The following is a 20,169-nucleotide window of genomic DNA, read 5'->3' as shown; positions in this document are numbered from 1 at the left end:
GATTCACCATTCAGATATACCATCAGTAAATATGACATAGTTATCCTGAGAAGATCCGCTGCCCTGTGCCCGCAGCAAATCTTGAGATAGGAGAGGAGGGAAGCTAGCTGTGCTCCTCTACCACCTGCAGCTGAAAGGTGGTGAAAGGGGGAGGAGGAGGAGAAGTCGGGTTTTTCATCTGCTGCATGGAAATATACACAGGGGATTGGTTCCTTTAAATGCCCCCTTCCCACTGCACATTTCCCCCTCTTTCCTGCACACATTTGATTCCCCTACTGCCCTTTTACCCTCTTATTGGCAGCCCTGCTTTAACCCCTTGAAACTTGCACTACCAAGCCACAACAGTGTGCATTTCTTAATTCCTGCCGTGACTGTGAAGCAAAGCAGCATGGCCACAGCAGGTGTACACCCTCAGCCACTGCCTCTGCAGCTAAAGGGGGAGAATTGGGGGACAGTAAAAACACAGCTCAACCACAGAGTTTTATCACTCCTCAACTGTAAATGAGCCCTAGGGCATTTTAGGAGTATTGCCTGATATGAACTTTAATGTCTGTGCAATGCATCAAAAGCACTCATTATTGTTATAGGAACTTTCATGTGTGTTAAAGGCACTATGAGTGAGTGAGTGAGTGAGCCCCCTCCCCCCTGAACCATACCAGGCCACATGCCTTCAACATGGGGCTCTGCCCCCCCGCCAAAGCACCTTGTCATGTTGACAGGGACAAGGGCCTCTTCCCCACAACCCTGGGCTGTGGTTGTGGGGGTCTGCGGGCGGAGACTTATTGGAATCTGGAACCCCCAGATCCTGACCCTCCCTACATATGGTATACATAGTACCCCTACCCATTCACCAAACAATTGTAAAAAGTGAATGAAGACACAACAAGAGTTTTTGACAAGTCCTTTATTAAAAAATAAAAAACAATGTCTCCTGATGTAGATCCATCATCAATTACGCTGCCCGCCGCTCCAATGGACACCAAAAAAAAAGCTCCACCTGCGATGAAGGCTGACCGCTGACTGCTCTTCTTAAATAGCTAAGGGGCAGAGCCACCCAATGACGTCAGTGGGTGACCCTGTTCCCTTTGACAGTTCTTAAAGGGGCGGTCAGGGATGTAACAACGGCGGAGCAGGCAGTGAACAGTTAGCCTGCTCAGGAGGCGCTACTGCTGCGTCATGACGCCTGTTTTTTTTCTTCTGAATTACCAAACAGCACTTTCACATTATGGTATTGTTACATAACAGCAAGCCAAGCAATTGACTCGCAGTTGCATTGTGGCTCTATTACTCTCTCAATGGGCGAGTTTGATAGGTGGTGCGCCCTGTCAAACTCTGCAGTCTGAGTTAAAATAGCTGCAACTACAAATTGATGTTGGGCTGTTATGTTGGGAGTTCCAGTGCCTAAGCTGCCTGTTTTTACCATCCCTGGATGCCTCTGCGCAGCTTCAATGCACATGCATTGCGGTGCACCACAGCCCCACCACCTATCATGGTGCAGTGGGTCAGAAAAATGCTGTATGTCCATTTTCTGGTCCCTGCCTTAATACAGTGCAAAATTTAAGTTGACACAATGCGCATTAACGCACTGAGGGAAATGAATAGGAATTCACAAGTGTGAGCCCTAAAGGTTCTTAAATTTTGAACAGCATAGCTGTATCCAGTTGTGTACAACTTGGACCCCTTTCACACAGACGTTCCAATCAGATCCGTCAGTTTTTCAGACGGATCTGATCAGAACCTCCATTCTTCTCTATTGGGTGGGGGGTTTAAACAGATATACTGTATGTCTGTTCACACCCGCCTACATCCAATCCGATCCAATCTGCCAAAAACACCCCTTCCATCTAGCAGATCAAATGGCAGTTGGGTGTAAATGGACAGGCGGTCTGTTTACATCACGCTGCTCATAGAGGACAGTGGTCGGTGTCCGTGTCCGGTCTGCATGAGTGGACCAGACATGGACAGGTCATCTGCCTGCTCAGCAGGGATCAGCAGAGAAATCCTGGGGCCTTATTGCCGGCCTGGGATGATGACTTGAAGCTGCCTGTTGTGTATCTCAAATAAATACCTCCACAGAAGGTTTGTCTTGTTTTGTAAAATGATACCCCCATATAAACACCTTGTCAGATAAAAGTTCATCTTGGATGAGCATTTGAACATCCTCATATATTCCTTGAAATAATTCTAGCTCTTTTATATAATTTGTGCTTTATGTTCACTTCATTAAATCTATGCGTATAGTTCACCCAGTCATGTTTACTGGCATACTTGAACAAGCAATGAAAAATTCTTCCACAGAGCCACAATAAAAAGGGCAGGGATCAAATGCATTATAAGCAGCAAAAATGCTATTTATGTGACTCCTCTATTGCTTGTTTCTCATTAGCAGCCACCATTATCTCCTTAAATCACTAAGAGCAGCTATAGAGAAACCAATTAGTCTCTTTGTAACAAGGAAGAAGGATTTAATCATTGATTATCTGTCCGAGGGCTATATGCAGAAGACCCTCTCTGTCTTCACCATCTTGTAAATACTCATTACATCACCATGGTTACATCGTAATTATTTCTGCGTTTTATCCATGTGATTGTTTTGATGTTTTTTTGGTTCTTGTATAACACCAACTGAAGGGACCAGAAAACTTTTCACATAAGCTGATCTGATATAAATGAGTTTTCCAAAACATTCTGAACCGTTTTATATAAAGTTGTCTGAGTGCCGGTTCACACACTAGGTAGCTGCGACTTCGGGGGCGACCTGTGAAGTCCCATGCACCGCGACTTTGGCGCGACTTGCACGGACTTCATATAATGAATGTCTATGCAAGTCGCTCCGAGGTCACCCCAAAGTAGTACAGGACCCTTTTTCTAAGTCAGAGCGACTTGTGTCGCTCCTATTAGAACGGGTCCTGTAGCACACAATGGACCATGACTTTTCAGGCTGACAAGTCGCCTGACAAGTCGCAGTAGTGTGAATGGAGACTTAAAGTGATTGTAAAGTCTTGTTTTTTTTTTTTTTTTTTTTTTTTAATAACAAACATGTTATACTTACCTGCCCTGTGTAGTGGCTTTGCACAGGGCATCCCGGATCCTCCTCTTCTCAGGTCCCTCTTAGCTGCTCCTAGCCCCACAGCGGGCAGCTTGCTATGGGGGCATCTGAGCCCAGCTGCAGCTTCTTGTGTCCATTCAGACACGGAGCTGCTGTTCGGGTCCACCCTCGCTCTCCTGATTGGCTAACTGACTTTGATTGACAGCTACAGGAGCCAATCATGATGGAGAGTCCCAGACGGCCGAGGGACTCGTGGACATCACTGGACAGAGATTGGGCTCAGGTAAGTGTTAGGTGGTGCTGGGGAGGCTGCTACACACATAAGGCTTTTTATCCTAATGCATAGAATAAACCTTCTGAATTTACAACTCTTTTAAGGACTTTCCTAAACAATGGAAATCATGTCCATCGAAGGATAAACTGGCCTGATTTATTATATTGCAGACAGGAAAGTGAAAGTCAGGGTTCATGGAGCTACATAGTAGATGTTCTCTCATCTAAATATATTTATTTTAATAATATGTATATATACTGTATAAACATAAGAAAATTCCAAATCAAATTAATATTTGGTGTGACCACCCCTTGCCTTCAAACAGCATCAACTCCTCTAGGTACACTTGCACACAGTTTTGAAGGAGCTCGGCAGGTAGGTTGTTCCAAACAAATTGGAGAACTAACCAAAGATCTTCTGTGGATGTAGGCTGCCTCAAAGCCTTCTGTCTCTTCATGTAATCCCAGACAGACTCTGATGTTTTAATCAGGTCTCTGTGGTTGCCAAACCATCACTTACATGACTTCTTGTTCTTCTTTATGCTGAAAATAGTTCTTATTGACATTGGCTGTATGTTTGGGGTCATTGTCCTGCTGTTGAATACATTTGGAACCAATCACATGCCTCCCTGATAGTATGGTATGATGGATAAGTATCTGCCTGTATTTCTCAGCATTGAGGACACCATTGATCGTGACCAAATCTCCAACTCCATTTGCTGAAATCTAGCCCCAAACTTGTAAGTAACCTCCACCGTGCTTGACTGTTGCCTGCAGACACTCATTATTGTACCGCTCTCCAACCCTTCGGTGAATGAACTGCCTCCTGCTACAGACAAATATTTAAAATTTTAACGCATCAGTCCAGAGCACCTGCTGTTATTTTTCTGCACCCCAGTTCCTATATTTTCCACCAAACTTCAGTCACTTAGCCTTGATTCTTCATCAGAAGTATGGCTTTTTGGTCGCAATTCTTCCATGAAGACCTCTTCAGGCCAGACTTCTCTGGACAGTGGATAGGTGTACCTGGGTCCCACTGGTTTCTGCCAATGAACTTGGCTAATAGAGGAAACTGTCTTGATTTATTACATGACTTAGGAAGAGAGGTTTTCAATCAAGAATGAGGATTAGGGGAGGGCGTGGCTTCCGGCGCTGAAGATGGCCGCTTAATCCTTCAGCTCCGCTCGGCCACCCGGGACATCCTCCGACTACAGCCTCCACAGCGGGCGCCAAACGCCGCAACTTTTCCCTATCGACTCCGGGAACGATGAGGAACAAGAAGGGATCGTCTCAGTCTCGCAAGCTGGACGGATTTCTTATATCCAGCTCGGCTGGACTCCGGCAAGATGGCGCCGGCCGGCCCCCGCAGCAAGCACCCAGCCGAGGAGGGAGTCAGGGCGGCGGAGCACAGCCATACAGGCAAGTAGCCAACCCGGATAGTGGCAACTCCTCCGGTGCATCCTCTCCCCCTTCTCCCTCCTCAAGGAGTCCGGCCAAGCAGCGTCCCCGCTGGGGCTCTCCCCCCCCCGATCCCGCTCAGCCATGCGGGATGGATCAATCTACACCTTCCTCTGGGGAGCCTGGGGGATCGAGCACAATGTCTGCGGATCCTTTTGCCGCCTTCCCAGTGGGTGATCACCCGATTTCTGGCACTCTGCTTAAAGGAATGCTACATTCCCTCTGGTCATCTCTTCATACGGATTTAATGCAAGGCCTTAACCGAACAAGACATGATGTGCAGCAGCTGGAGGTGAGGATGGATGCTGCTGAGGCCTCCATGTCTAAATGCTCTTTGTCTCTCAATACCCTCATTTCAGCTCATAATGACCACACGGATGATATCAATTGGATAAAAGACAAGCTTGCAGACCTGGAGGACAGGTCTCGGAGGAACAATTTAAAGTTAAGGGGGATCCCCGAATCTGTGCAGCCCCAACATCTGCGTAAAATGGCTACTGATCTCTTTTCTGCACTGGTTCCTACTCTAACCGCAGCAGAATTGGAGATAGATAGAATCCACAGGATTCCTAAGCCTCACTTCATTGCACAAGACCTGCCTCGGGATGTGCTCCTCCGTGTGCATTTTTTTCAGACAAAGGACAAAATCCTTCTGGCCTCTAGACAACTTCAGGCTCTCCCTGGGGATTTCCCGCAGGCCCAGATACTGCCAGACTTATCCAGGCACACGCTCCAGAAGCGAAGGAACCTCGCCACCATAACAAAAGCCCTGAGGAACCACCAAATCGTGCACAAATGGAAACACCCGGCTCAATTGTCTATTACCCATCTAGGCAACACTGTCACGATCGCTTCCCTAGAGGAAGGTATGGCCCTTTTGCATCGCTGGGGCATCATTCCAGATCCGCCAGCCGCTCAGTCGCGGTCTTCCAGATCTCCCTCGTCGCGGACCCTCCCAGAAGATTGGCAAGTGGTTTCCCGCAAGCGGTCCAGCTCTAAACACTTCTCACCCGGAGGTGAACGCAGCACGACGCCTGTTCAACGTTAGTCCCTGGCCTAGGTGATGTTGACCTACTGGCCCCTCTCTTTTGGTTGCAGGTTTTACCTGCCCCTAGACTCTTTTTTACTGTTTACCAGACCGACCCTGCCTCCCTGCCTTTCCTCCCTTCCTCCTCGTTTTGCTCCAGTCGGACTTTTGGACCTTTTGTTACTGAACGAACTGCACCACCCTTGGCCCCCGACCAGACCATCCGCTCCGTCTCTCCGATGATTCCATGACCATCAAATTTTTGTCGTTAAATGTGAACGGTTTGAACCATCCAGTTAAGCGGTTCTCCCTGTGGACCGAGTTATGCAATAGTGGTGCTGATGTGGTATGCATCCAAGAGACCCACTTCAAGCTTCACCACCAGCCCAAGTTCTCCCACAGGAATTTTCCTACTTTGTTTTTCGCCAACGCCTCGGAGAAGAAGCGTGGAGTACTGATAGCTCTGAGAGACTCGATTGCCTTCTCGATGCATAAGCTGACTCAAGATCCTGACGGCAGGTACCTTATCCTGCAGGGTGACTTTAACGCAATGCCATTAACCCTGGTGGCTGTCTATGCTCCCAATACTCATCAAAAACGCTTCCTCTCTAGGTTGCTGAAAAAGGTTTCCGGTGACATTTACGGTAATCTGGTGATCTGTGGTGATATGAACTCAGTGGTCGACCCGGGGCTTGACACCTCGGTGCCCGCCCGGGGCCGACAACTCTCTTTGGGCTCTCTTTTAGCCTCGGAACAACTATTTGATGTTTGGCGCTGCCAACATGGTTCGGAAAGGGACTACTCGTTTTATTCCTCAAGACACAACTCCTATTCACGTATTGATATGTTCTGGGCTGACCTCCCTATCCTGGGTAGAGTCTCCTCCTCGGCTATCAAAAACATCACGTGGTCTGACCACGCGGCGGTTGAGATGGTCCTGGAGGAGTCTGGACCCAGGGAACGGACGTCGGTATGGCGTTGCGATGTCAAGGTACTCCAGGATCCAGTTGCTGGTAAGCTGATTAGAGAACAGCTTTCTGAATATTTTAATCTCAATGCTCCCTCCGTGTCGGACTCCTGGGTGCTCTGGGGAGCGCACAAGGCGGTCATTCGCGGCGTGTGCATTCAACAATCTGCCAGGATGCGTAGGGCTTATAGTCGCAAACTCACGGCTCTCCTAACCGAGATACGCGATCTTGAGACTACACACAAATCCACTCCCACACAAGCCATTGCCTCGCAGCTCTCCAGAGTAAGAGACTCTCTGAAGTCCCACCTCATGGAACGCTACGACCGCCAATTGAGAGTGCTCAAACTCAAATATTACGCGCAGGCGAATAGGGCAGGCAAGTTTCTGGCAGCAAGGATCAAACAACGCAGGGTATTCACACGCATCTCCCACCTTTCCCAGCGCACTACTGGATCCAGACTAACCCATCCCCGGGATATAGCGAATGAATTCGCGAACTTCTATGGGTCCCTATACAATCTGGCCCTAGACCCAAACACTACCCAACCGACAACAACCCTCATTCGTCAGTTCCTAGACAAACTACAATTACCGTCCCTGACTGAGGATCAGCTGCAATCCTTATCATCCCCATTCACCCTGACTGAAGTATCCAAAGCCATAAAACTGCTCCCCACTGGGAAATCACCGGGTCCAGATGGCCTTGGTAATGAATATTACAAAATTCACGTCGATACCTTGGGCCCCCATCTAGTTGAGGTATTCAATCTGGCGATCCACAGGGCTGAATTCCCAAGAGAGATGTTGAGTGCCTACATCACCACCATCCCCAAACCCGGCAAGGATGCCAGTCTCCCAGCAAACTATCGTCCCATTTCTTTATTGAACAGCGACCTCAAGATTTACGCCAAAATCTTGGCGTCCAGACTTCAGCCCCTCCTCCCCCAGCTGGCGAGGAATGACCAGATGGGCTTTATGCCGGGCAGGCAGACGTTTGATGCCACCCGGCGAATCATAAATTTAGTCCACCTTGCGGAGTCGTCTAAAACGCCTTCTCTGCTCCTCACCTTGGATGCAGAGAAGGCGTTTGATAGGGTGAACTGGTTGTTCATGCGACTCACACTGGAAAAGTTTGGCTTCTCGGGTGGTATACTCTCTGCGATTCTTGCCCTTTACTCATGTCCCTCAGCTCAGGTCCTCACTGCTGGCACAACCTCGATTCCGTTTAAAATAACTAATGGCACCCGCCAGGGCTGTCCCCTCTCACCTACGATCTTCAATTTGATGATCGAACCCCTGGCGGAGGCCATTAGATCGGATAATGATGTGATGGGATTTCAGTTGGGTTCCGTCTCCCATACGGTTAATTTGTTCGCGGACGACGTCGTGCTCGCCCTCACCAATCCAAACCAGTCTCTCCCGGCCGTTCATAGAATTCTCTCAGAATTTAGCTCAATATTCTACCATAAGGTGAACACGTCCAAGTCTTTAGTACTGAACATGGGTGTCAGCAAGCGAGATGCTGACCGCCTTCAGAGGGACTTTCCCTACCCCTGGACCGAAGTCTCCATCCCCTATTTAGGAATACATATCACCCCCTCCACCAAACGCCTACTTCCTGCTAATATCGACGCCTTATTGAAAAAAACTTCTAAAGAAATGTCGGTAATATCCAAAACAGAACTCTCCTGGGGTGGCCGGATGGCCGCCTACAAAATGTCAATCCTGCCCCAAATATTATATATATTTAGAGCGCTCCCCCTCACCTTTCCCAAAAAACATCTGGATGCACTCTCTAGGGCTATGCGTGGCTTCATATGGGGTGGCAAGAGAGCCCGTGTGGCTACCTCTACCTTAACCCTTCCCAAATCCCTGGGCGGCGCTAAACTCCCTGACTTGGCCCTTTATCTATGGTCCACTAGATTGGTTCAGATCCAAACTTGGTTCTCTAACTCCCACGCCCTTCCATGGGTCCACCTTGAAAGCCATCTCACTCCCACTAGGGACCTCCGTCTGTTTCTCCTCGGCGACTTATGGATCCCTTGGTCCTTAGCTCAGCTGCCACCCACGTCGCAGTCTTCGCTTTTGGCGTGGCGCAAACTTGCTCTCTCCGGCGAGTGGCAGGCGGATAGTCACTCACAGGCTTCTTTGTCGCTCCCTATCTCCATCCTGGCTGCCCACCTTCCCTCCCTGCAATTGACCCAACTAGTCAATCTAGGTATGACCTCTCTCTCTCACTTTTATCTTTATGGCGCATTACGCTCTCCAGCCTCATTGGTAAGGGATTTCAATGTCCCTCCCACGCTAATCTTCACAATCCATCGTATATACAGCTTCCTAGTCAAACACCCTCCAACGACGGCCCATGTCCCCGCCAAATCCTGGGAGTACTATCATGTGGAACCTAGTCCGCCCAAAGGTATCTCCCTCTTTTATGAGAACCTACTCCGTTCTGCAGACAACCCTAAGTCTATGTCAATGTTAAGGTGGGAGGAAGATTTAGCGACCACTTTTACTACAACTCAATGGTCCAGAGCTTTGTTGTCCACATATCGGTACTCGCATTGTACTTCACATTGGGAATTAATGCTCAAGATCGTAAATCGGTGGTATTATACCCCATTTCGGCTCTCGAAGCTGTTCCCCTCCACTTCAGCTCACTGTTGGCGGGAGTGTGGGGGAACGGGTACACTGGTACATATCCTCTGGGAGTGTCCTTCACTCACTAGTTATTGGAAGAAAGTATTTTGTTGTATTGCGGATTGCACGGGTATCCTTAGTCCCCCCAGAAAGGAGCTTGCGCTGTTGAACCTGGGCATCGACGGCTACCCACTGCTCTTCCGACAAATGGTGGTGCATATCCTGTTAGCGGCAAGAACGCTCATTCTACGTAGGTGGAAATCGCTGGAGATTCCATGCTTCTCTGACCTGGTCTTACTAGTGAACGCTAATTACCGTTTGGAAAAAGCCCTGGCAACCAATGATATCTCACTGCAAAAATTTACCGAATCATGGCGTTATTGGAAATATCACCAAACGTGACCTTGACGCTTGGTAGTCTGGTGGGATTCGGCCTCTTCCCTGGCAAGTATGTTCCCACTGGGATGTCGGGGGAGGGGCGATTGAATCCCTCCGGGCCGGCCCGGCCTCATTGTCCTTTTTTCTCACATCTCTGTTTTAGGCCCTTCACAAGTCAGCTGGGTCTTGGAGTACATCCTAGTTTGTTTTGGGATATGATCTAGGGCTGAATGACATGCATTATTTTCATGACTTGTTTTCTTTTTTCTCTATTTTATTTATTTTTTTTTTGGGTTCATACGAGACAGTATCCATGTCTGTTTGATTTCCGCTGCTCACCTGTTGACCATTAACTGGTTGTGGCATATGACCTTCTTCGTTGCATATTTGTTTCATGCCTGTTATTAGACTTTACTGATATTTTGTTAGGTCCAATCTGGAACAATGCTCCCCCCCCCTCCCCCCCCCTTTTTTCCCTTTTTTCCCTTTTTTCTTCCCTTCCCTCCTTTCCCCCCCCCCCCCCCCCCCACATCGTTGCCTTATAGAGTTATGCTCTACGTGTCCTGTTAACTATGCTCATGCATCTTGAATGTTTGTATACCTTTTCTTCATGTGAAAAATCAATAAAAAATTATTGTTTAAAAAAAAGAATGAGGATTAGGGTAACTGGAGATATGCTATTTACATTTCATTTTTTGCCTGAATTTGGTTTTTAAAGTATACATTTTTTTTAAATATATATCTTTACAGTGTAGTGTCTGGTTTTTATTGCTGTCTGGGTCCACATTAGAGATCTCTCTTAATCTCTCTGTCACTCAGGCCCTGTACACATAGGTGGCTGGGGGGGAGGAGGCAGTAAAAACAGGTGGTAATTTGCCCCCCAACCACTCATATAAAATTAGCTTGCAGATGCACAGGGTTGGGCACATGCCACTGCAACGGTGCTGTGTTTCGTGGCTGTTGCAAAATTATACCACCTGTTGCATTCCGCCTAAAAATACAACCCATCCCCATGAAAGACAGCTGCGGCACAGTAATTACATACAAAGTCCCCATTCAGAAAACCGTATCGCTGGCACCCACTGCTCTGCTGCCCATACCTCCCAGGTGAACCTAACCTGCTGCCTAATTGAGTAGTTGCTTCCTAACTGTCCTCCTGATTACCGGTGTCACAGGGACTAAAAGAGAGGTTAAATCCAAATATTGAGTTGCCACTAGAGCAGATACAGAGGGGTAATCTTCCAGTTGGGACTGTCTAAATGGGGATTTCCCTCACAACAGAAATTGAAAATTAAAAAAAAAAGTTTTAGCTTTAGATATACTTTATTAATAATAGTATTTAAACAACCACTATTTCAATGACAAACAATCGTCAAATTCGGCATTAATCGAAAACATCAGATCCCCATTTTTGAATATCTATGTCTCCAGATAATCGGATCCCCAGGTAATATCAGAAGTAACCTCTATTCTTCCTCCTTCTAGCTCTTTGATCACCACTGAGCTCCACAACAGCACATAATTACAGCTTTAGTTCATCTGCGACGCTATACCTCTACTGTAGTATATTAGGCAGGAATCTGATACACAGAGTACGGAGTTTAAAACAAAAATAAAACAAGCATACCATAATTCAAGTTTTAAATGAAAGTTAAAACAATTACAAATGGCAGCTCCAGCATTCCTGACATCTTCCGTAGTGTATGTTGGGGTGCAGCTGCAATCATTTACACCATGTGCAATAAAAAACGTGTTTTAAAGTAACAAAGCAATAGTACACAACAAACCTGGTGGAAAGACTGCCCAGCCCAGTGCACTTACTGTTTCCAGAAACGTGAACAGATCAGGTTCCAGCTGGACTGACAGTTCCTGTAGAGAGGTGCAGAATGAGCCTTGCCGTCTCATGCCCAATCAGAAAGATGTCCAGAAGAACAGCAACCTTACTCTTTCCCTCCTCATCAGGAACCTTTCCCTGCCACCAGCACTGTCTATAACAGAAAGAGTTCCTGTCCCCACTCTGCCAACTCACAAAATGTGTGCCAAACCTGGGAGCCAGGTCCTAAATTTGCTCTGCCTGGTCCAAATGGCTGCTGGAGTCACATAGGGTGGCAGCATTCAACAGTATAGCTTCCCCAGTGACCCAGGAAAACATAGAGGAACCCTGTTTTTCTTAAATTCCTCTCCAACAACAGTGCCTCTGCGAAAGAGCGCCACCCGCAGTGGATAAAATAGACTGCACCTGCCTACATACTGACCTCATCAAAGGCCTCTGATGGGTATTTGTACTTGAAAGCATAGATGTTAGAACACTATCACTGTTTTCTGGTAATCCAGGAGTGGGTGGATGAGTCTGCAGCTGGTCTTCAATATATTCAAACAACCAACCTCCCATTGACATGATTGTGTGTGAGCAGCTCCACCCAGGGATTACAGTGGTGATATCACAACAACAAGCATACAGACTATATTTGTGTTTATGATAGCATCACCGTATACCCAGAATACAGCCGCATGAAACCATTCATGTCTGCAGGAGGCTGTACGTTGCACCAGAACTTTCCAGCCAGTGGAGAAACCGCAGGAATTTACATTATACACACTTAGACAGCTATGTGCAAGAGGTATTGAGTCCATAGGATAAATAGAAATGCATCTGAATGAAAGACAACCCTAGTGTCCATATAACACAATATTTTTTACCCCTGGGGACCTAGCTCCTGGAAGAATCACCGATAACGTGGATGCACCATACCTCAGATGGGCCCCCAATTTAGTAACAATTTAAATATTGAATGAACCACCCAAGGATCCCCTGATCTGTCAAGCTGCCCCCCCCCCCAAGTAGTCCCTGACTTACAATGACCCACAATTGGAGTGGGGGCAGGGGGGGGGTAACACAGGTGGGGAAAGATAGTCTTCTCCTAAACATTCCAGCATGAATTGTCTTTATTCAACCTCAACTACTATGAATACCTAGCATCCTTCAAATGAACTACCCTTGCAGCTCCACCCTACCCATCTGACTTTCTGCCTCCAGTAAGACCTATACCCCCTACAAATTTAACTTGCATTTTTTACCCTTTCTGACCTGTTTCTCCCCTTGAACATGCCAACTCTCCATCCGTTTTTCTCTTCTCTGAGTCTCACCTTTAGATAACTAATTTCATACTGTTAAGCTCTGTACAGCTGGATGCCAACCTGCCCAAACATTGCATCTGTCATACATGAAGAATTATTTTTAAATAAAGAATAGCATTACTTACATTTTAAAACTACCTGTGTAAGTAATGAAATGTTCAAAAATAAGTGATAGCGTGGTAACTAATGATAAATACTGACATACATAACTGTAAAAATGTATGCATAATACACAGGATCTATCGTAGCCCAACAACTCATATGAAATATTATGCAGCCTGCAGCATTCCGGACAAGGTGCAAGAAGTCACACACCTAATTCACATACCATGATAATGTTTAATTGCTAAATTTAGTTTTTTTAAAGCTGCTTAAAGTGTGCATCACCAAACAAAGATATTATTATCGTGCTGGCAGATTATTGGGAGTCAAGGCAGCAGCCTTTTTTTGCTGACAACACTGCTTGGGATTTTGTTGCAGCAGAGGCACTGGGGTTGATTTACTAAAGGCAAAGAGACTGTGCACTTTGCAAAGTGATGATCATCCAATCACGTGCAAGCATAAATGCTGTTTTTTTTTTATTTTCTTTGCATGTGATTGGGTATTTTTTTTACAATTCAAATGGTTCCTTTATTGAAATACTCGGAATGACACATTCATAAGTTGGACAGCATATACACAACAGTAATAACAGCCAACAAAGTACCGATTGGGTATTTTATGCAAAGAGAACCTTTACCTAATTTTCTAAGCTCTGTTTGCAAAGTGCACAGTTTATTTGCCTTAAGTAAATCAATCCCACTGCATTGCCAGTTCTAACAGTTCAGAGCGCACTGGATTTCTGGCAGATCAGCTGGTATTTATCTGTATTTAAATTATTTTTTTTTTTTAAAGGATAAAACATGGGGAAATGGCATGTTTTGCAGAAATGTACTGAACATGTTTTTTTGCTGCCCCGTCATACACTGTAAAGCACACATAAACTCTAACTGTATGACAACTAGTGTCCTAAAGCACTGCGTGTAATAAAGTGCTGCATTTATTTTCATAAAAATACTGTTTTCATCATTTGATGTGACTCAGCACTAAAAAACCTTTATGGGAATATCACCATGTACTATTTTATTAAAACTGCAGATTTGAAAATATTAAAAATAACTTGAAATCACAGTGACGTATTAAAGCGGAGTTCCGGCCACAGAATCGTTTTTTTAATAAATACTTCCCAAAGAGTGATCCCCCGCCCTTCATACATCCGCTAATCCGGTTTTAGACATTTTAATAATGTATTGGCAATCATAAAATCTTACTTTATAAAAAGTTTGCTGAGCGCCACCATCTTTGTCCTGGTCACCCGAAGCCGCAGTATGCAAATGTCTGCCCTGCTTCCTGGTTCAAGATGGAGGGGGCCGATGAATGCAGCGCGAAATCTCGCGCATGCCCAGTACTATGCGATCGGCATAGTAAGGGTTTCCATAGGGACGGCTCGGCTCCGCCTATCATTGCGTAATTTCCTGTTTGCAAATAACGCAATGAGAGGAACGGCCGGCCGCCTACGTCACTGCCACATGCCTCCTGGGAGTGATGAGTAAGAGCTCCCAGGATGCATTGCAGGACAGGAAGTGACAGTGCGGGCCGCGGCCACAGAGGGAGAAAGTTGAAGGAAAGGTGAGTATACTTTCTTCTGAAACAAGGTAAGTAAAAAAAAAAGAAAATTCTGGAATTTCCAATTCTTTTTCAGGTGACAATAAGAAAGCGGATGGCACAAAATCTAATGTAACGATTTTGCGGCCGGAACTCCGCTTTAAGGATTATATGAGATTTTAGTGATTGTGTTTAAATCTTCTTCAATGTTACTTCACAGAACACAGAATGGGGAATAACGCTACAAACAGTCAATTGTAATGGGGCACATTTCATTTATTCATTTTTCCTACTGCTAAAACCTGCATCATACACGTAAAATCTGGCTTATATACAGTCATGTGAAAAGTAAGTACACCCTATAGAAACTGTTGACTTATTAAACATATATGAACAGGCAAATAGTATGTATTTTATCAAATAGTACCTACAAATAAAAGTAATGTATTTAAACAAATGGCTCCTAAATGTACATAGTGTATTCATTTTATTCATGTGAATTAACTAAAATCCAAACTTATCATAAAACTTTGCCCAAAGGGCTTTAACAGCAGTACCATGTGTTCTAGGAGGATTTGTTTCCCCTTGATGGGCAGCTACTAATGTCTATAAAAAACAGCAACAACCATGAGTGTGTTAGAAGACCATTCACAATCACTCTAGTAGCATTCCACCTCTTTCATTCACACCACATTCCACCACCCATTGATAAAATGTGAGCAAAATAAAGTCCGCTCATGAAGTTAGTAAAGTGTCTTTAAGGTAGCAAAAGTCTATATAATAAAATCCTGACATCCACTTCTGATCCGTGACTCAAAACACCAAAAGTACATCAAGTAACAACACACTCACCAAAAATAATTGGCAAAATATCAGGTTTATCCCAATCACAATTGTTGCTCCAACGATAGCTGTAGTGCACACCGCAATGCTCATCATTTACTAAAACTCAATAGGAAAAATCAATCCACATAGCGTAATCCCATTCAAAAATGTATTAAATATTTGTTCCACCATTAAAGCCACACTTATAAAAATGCTAAAAATATTTACTTATCATCAAAATATACTTGTAAGAAATGAAGCTTCCACCACAATAGATGTAACTGGCGTCTCACCACACTCACATGCTGCTAATATGGGGGTCCGCGTCACATCTGGTAGGTGTGCTGACGTCATTTCCAGTTGCCATATAGCCCCACTCTGACGCATTTCATCATTACGACTTCCTCCGAGGGTGTGGCTATACAGACTGGCATTTGTAAGACGCCATTACTGGCGCTTAACCCTTTGTATATAATTGCACTCAAGATTCCTCACTTCAACCCACACGGCTACATCATAGAGGCATCTAGAGTACAATTTAGCTATTAAATCTTACTTTAACATAATTTCTACTTTTTACTTTAGATAAATAGACAAAAGATTAACACAAAGCGACTTCCAAGGGAATATGGAGGGGTAAAATTGCCCATCTATGTCACTCCGATTACACCATATCTCATGTCTATACATTTTATATCTATACATTTTATATTATAATCATTTAAAAAATACAAATAATGCCTCGATAAAAATGCATCATATTCATCCTAAGAGAATATAATTAGCAAAATTACAAATAATTATATATAAAAAGCGAAAAACATAACCGACTATTAATCGCTAATAAAACAATTAATGTCGAACTCAACATTAACTTCTTTCGCATCTGCCATGTATATTCATTTAGTTTCTCTTTTTGATATGTCTCTGACTCTGTTAGAGCCTCTTCATGAGGGGAATATCCTATCAATCCCCCACAATTTTAAACTGGATGGATCCTTTCTATGACAATATGACTATAAGACTACTAAAAGCCTATGTTTAGCTAAAATCCAGACTTGTCATATGGAAAATGTAAGTATACCTTATATTTACCACCACTTCAAATCTATGGAATTAGAATCAGGTGTTCAGATAAGATGGTGCCGATGATTTATAACCTTCTTGGTGAGTATGCAAGTGGAACCTGTTTTATTAAGGCTCCATTCACACCTGAGCGTATCGTCTTAAACATGTTTTTTCAGGCGTTTTTCAAGCGTGTTTGGGGGCAGGCATTGACATCTAACAAAAACACTTGTAATCTGCCAAAAAAGAAGCTCATGTACTTTTTTGAGCTTCAGGCAACCAAAACACTCATATGTGAACAGGGGCCATTGAAATGAATGGGATTTTGCTTGATGGGCATTTTGAGACTTCAGAGGTGAACGTTTTACAAGCTGAAAAATGCTCAGGTGTGAACAGGGCCTAAACCTCTAGGGTCTGGTTATCTCTTTGATGTTGATGTGTGGTGTCACCAGATCAACAAAGCTCTCCAAAGCCCTCAGAAAGAAAGTTGAGAATGCCTATGAGTTTAGCAAGGGATTGAAAAAATGGCCAAAGGATTTGAAATCAATCATTTCTCTGTAAGGAAAATGATTAATAGGGTGGCGTAGATTTCAAACTGTCAATTTGTCCAGGACTGGGGGGCCATCAAATTCAGCCCAATAAATAACAATTAGTTGCTAAAAGAAGACTCCAAGAACCCCAAAATTTTGTGTTCAGGTAATTCTTACACCAGCTGGGGTCAAGCATGACACTACAATTCCAAAGTGACTTCATCAATTCAACCTGCATAAGAGGTGTTTTAGGAAAAAGACCTATCTGATCAAAAGGAACATGAGAGCAAGATTGAAGTTTTCCATTGAACATATAGGCAAAGACAAGACCTTTTTTTACCATACATTTGTGGCATTTAAAAATGAAAGCAAAACTAAACTGTATCTCAGCAGTACAAACTGAAAATTCTATTTAATTAATTTTTCATATTAAAAGTAAAATCACCCATCCATGTCTCCATGCTTTAAAAACACTCCCCTAGCATTTTTAGCAGCCATCTCGAGTAAAAGCAGATGATTCATGCAGTATTTACTCATTGGAATCCATCTGCCCTTAGCTCAGGCATGCAGACAAGAGGGTGTGCTTAGCTGACAAAGCCCCCTCCGACCATGAAGACTCATGGGATGTATGACTTAATTTTGGCCTAGTGTAGAAACTAGGAAGCAACTTAAGAAATGTAAAAAACAAGTTTAATACAAGTAAATATAATACAAATTCCTATATATTCACTAGTGCTAGCAGCATAAGGATTAAAATAGTTAATGTAGATTGAGAGGGTTTAGTTCTGCTATAAGCACACCACGCAAAGTTTGCCACGCTGATTGGTGATAATGGTGAGAGGTGGGTGTTGTCTTATAGAAACAGGATTTATTACACCATACCTTTTATAATTATATGCTAATACAGGGTATTGTGAGGGATTTATTCTGAAGTACTTTATGTGCTGAACAAAATGATAATTGCTGTGTGAAAATGATATGGACTCACTAAAAAGAACATTTTAAATCAAACACCATGCCTTCATCACAAATAATCTTTATCACCTAGCTTCCTTAAACAAAGAAGCAAAACACATTTTACAGTTTTGCATTATTCCAGAATTGACTTCTTTATCAGCTCTTTTCATTTAGTATAAAAAAATAAAAATAAAATCAAAGCCACAAAGGAAGTTGGTGCTGGATAATTTCTCTCTGCCAGGTGCTGTGACTGCCGGTCTGAAAAAGGAGCAGACAGTTACATTAGGCTCCTTTTCACTCGATCGGGCCACCCATTTTCCTCTATGGAGAGGCGGATGTCAGCAGAGATATATAATAAAGTATACAGTGGATACTGTATACAGTATAAAGTGGAACCTGATCCTGGAAAGCCTGTAGGTGTCTTTTTGGAGATCCCTCCTACCATCCTCTGACCCCTGTGGGGTAAAGCTGCTTATGACCTGGGGTGATTCTGGGGTCAGGGATTAAGGTGAGAGGCTTTGATTTTTGGTGGCGGTGGATTGGAAACACATTCACGGAGGTGCAGTGGTGGTTACTTATGTGAACATTTGGATTGCTTTAGAGCCGGTTCACACTGAGGCGATCTGACTTTGGGGGGCGACCTGTGAAGTAGCGTGCACCGCTGTGCACCGCAACTTCGGCGCGACTTGCAGAGACTTCACATAATGGAAGTCTATGCAAGTTGCTCCCAGGTCGCCCCAAAGTAGTACAGGACCCTTTTTCTAAGTCGGAGCGACTTGTGTCGCTCCTATTAGAACGGGTCCTGTACTACTCAATGGACCGCGACCTACCGTGACTTGTCGCGCTAGTCTGAATGGGCTCTAATTCACATATTTGTTTATATACACTATATGATTGGACACTTGGAGCACTTATTTATATTGATTCTTATATTGACATTTTTTGATTATATATTATCTGGCACAGGACTGTTTTTGTTTTATGTGACAGCGAAGATGTGTCCGCTGACACCTGTCTGTCATCTGATCTGACAAGATCCGCTGAAAACAGACAGATGGCGATACATTCGCCATCCGTCCAACGGGTCGGTTCGTTTTCATCCAATCTCCCCATAGAGGAGAGCAGGACTCTGAGAGGTCCATCTCTGCACAGTGAGCTAGCAGAGTCCACTGAGCCGATCCGCCACGTAAGAAAGGGTTGATATTGGCCTCATTCACATGGGTATACCAATCCATACGCCAGTGCAACATGGCGCTCTTTACCAGTAGGAGATGCACCTGCATGTTCCCTGCAGACTCGTGCAGGCAGTCTGTTCATATCAATGACAGACGGCTGGCTGCATGGACCTGCAAGGATCTCTACAAACATCCCAGAGTATACATCAGTGTGGGCCTGATACATGGATCAAGATGCAGACAAACTTCATTCTAATCCATGCATGAGACCCACACATTTGTACTCTCCAGGATGCGCATGGAGATCCATGCATTAGCTGCCTGTCATTCATTTGAACAGGCAGTCTGCACAAAACACATGTGCATCCCGAGCAGGTGAGCATGGCCCCTTTGCACAGGTATTCAGATCGGTACACCCATGTGAAAAAAGCCTTACTAATGACAAATAGGCTGTTACTTTGCAGGAGAAGTTGCACTTTGCAAGAGAATTATCCCCCAGAGCTTAGTGAAGGTGGTAAAATTTCACTTTGCAAAAAATACCCAATCACATCCAAGGAAAATAAATCAAAACACAAACTTTTTCTTAATTTGTCATTGTAGGCATTTTTTTTTTTACATTCAGCGGCCATTGGCTGTTAAAGAAGTGGCGACAACTCACTCTTTAACAACCATGTTGGTTTACTGGTTGTTAAGGATGCTGGAAGCTGCCAGTTCCTTAAATATTGCATGCCGGGACCACTACTTATTTACATTTTTTTTTTTTTTCTTTTTGTGAATTGACTTTTACTCTGTTTTATGCAGTATCTACCAAGCATTTTTTTTCTGGTTCTGTGAATCGAGCACTCAATCGCTATGACATTCATTTTCTGTGTTCTGCACAAAAAACTGGTTGATCCTGCTGCTCTCTATCTCCACCTTCTGTCCATGTCCCCAATTCAGCTAGGGATTTTGCAGCTGTGGTGGCAACTCTGCACATGCTCAGTTTTCAGTGAGTTTCTATGCAGAGCATTTACTTCCTATCACACGTGAGCAGCCCATGT

The 20,169-nt window shown here is 44.4% G+C and overlaps 1 protein-coding gene across 1 annotated transcript in view; it reads right to left on the bottom strand.

The window, feature by feature from the left end:
- The window catches only part of DNTT (DNA nucleotidylexotransferase), a 542,670-nt gene that overhangs the window by 138,600 nt on the left and 383,901 nt on the right, over nucleotides 1-20,169 (bottom strand). The window lies entirely within an intron of this gene.

The sequence above is a fragment of the Pelophylax lessonae genome (genome assembly GCF_965119305.1).
Source record: "Pelophylax lessonae genome assembly, chromosome: 9".
NCBI lineage: Eukaryota > Metazoa > Chordata > Amphibia > Anura > Ranidae > Pelophylax > Pelophylax lessonae.
Note: the sequence above shows the minus strand (reverse complement) of the source record. Positions and strands in the feature narration are given on the sequence as shown.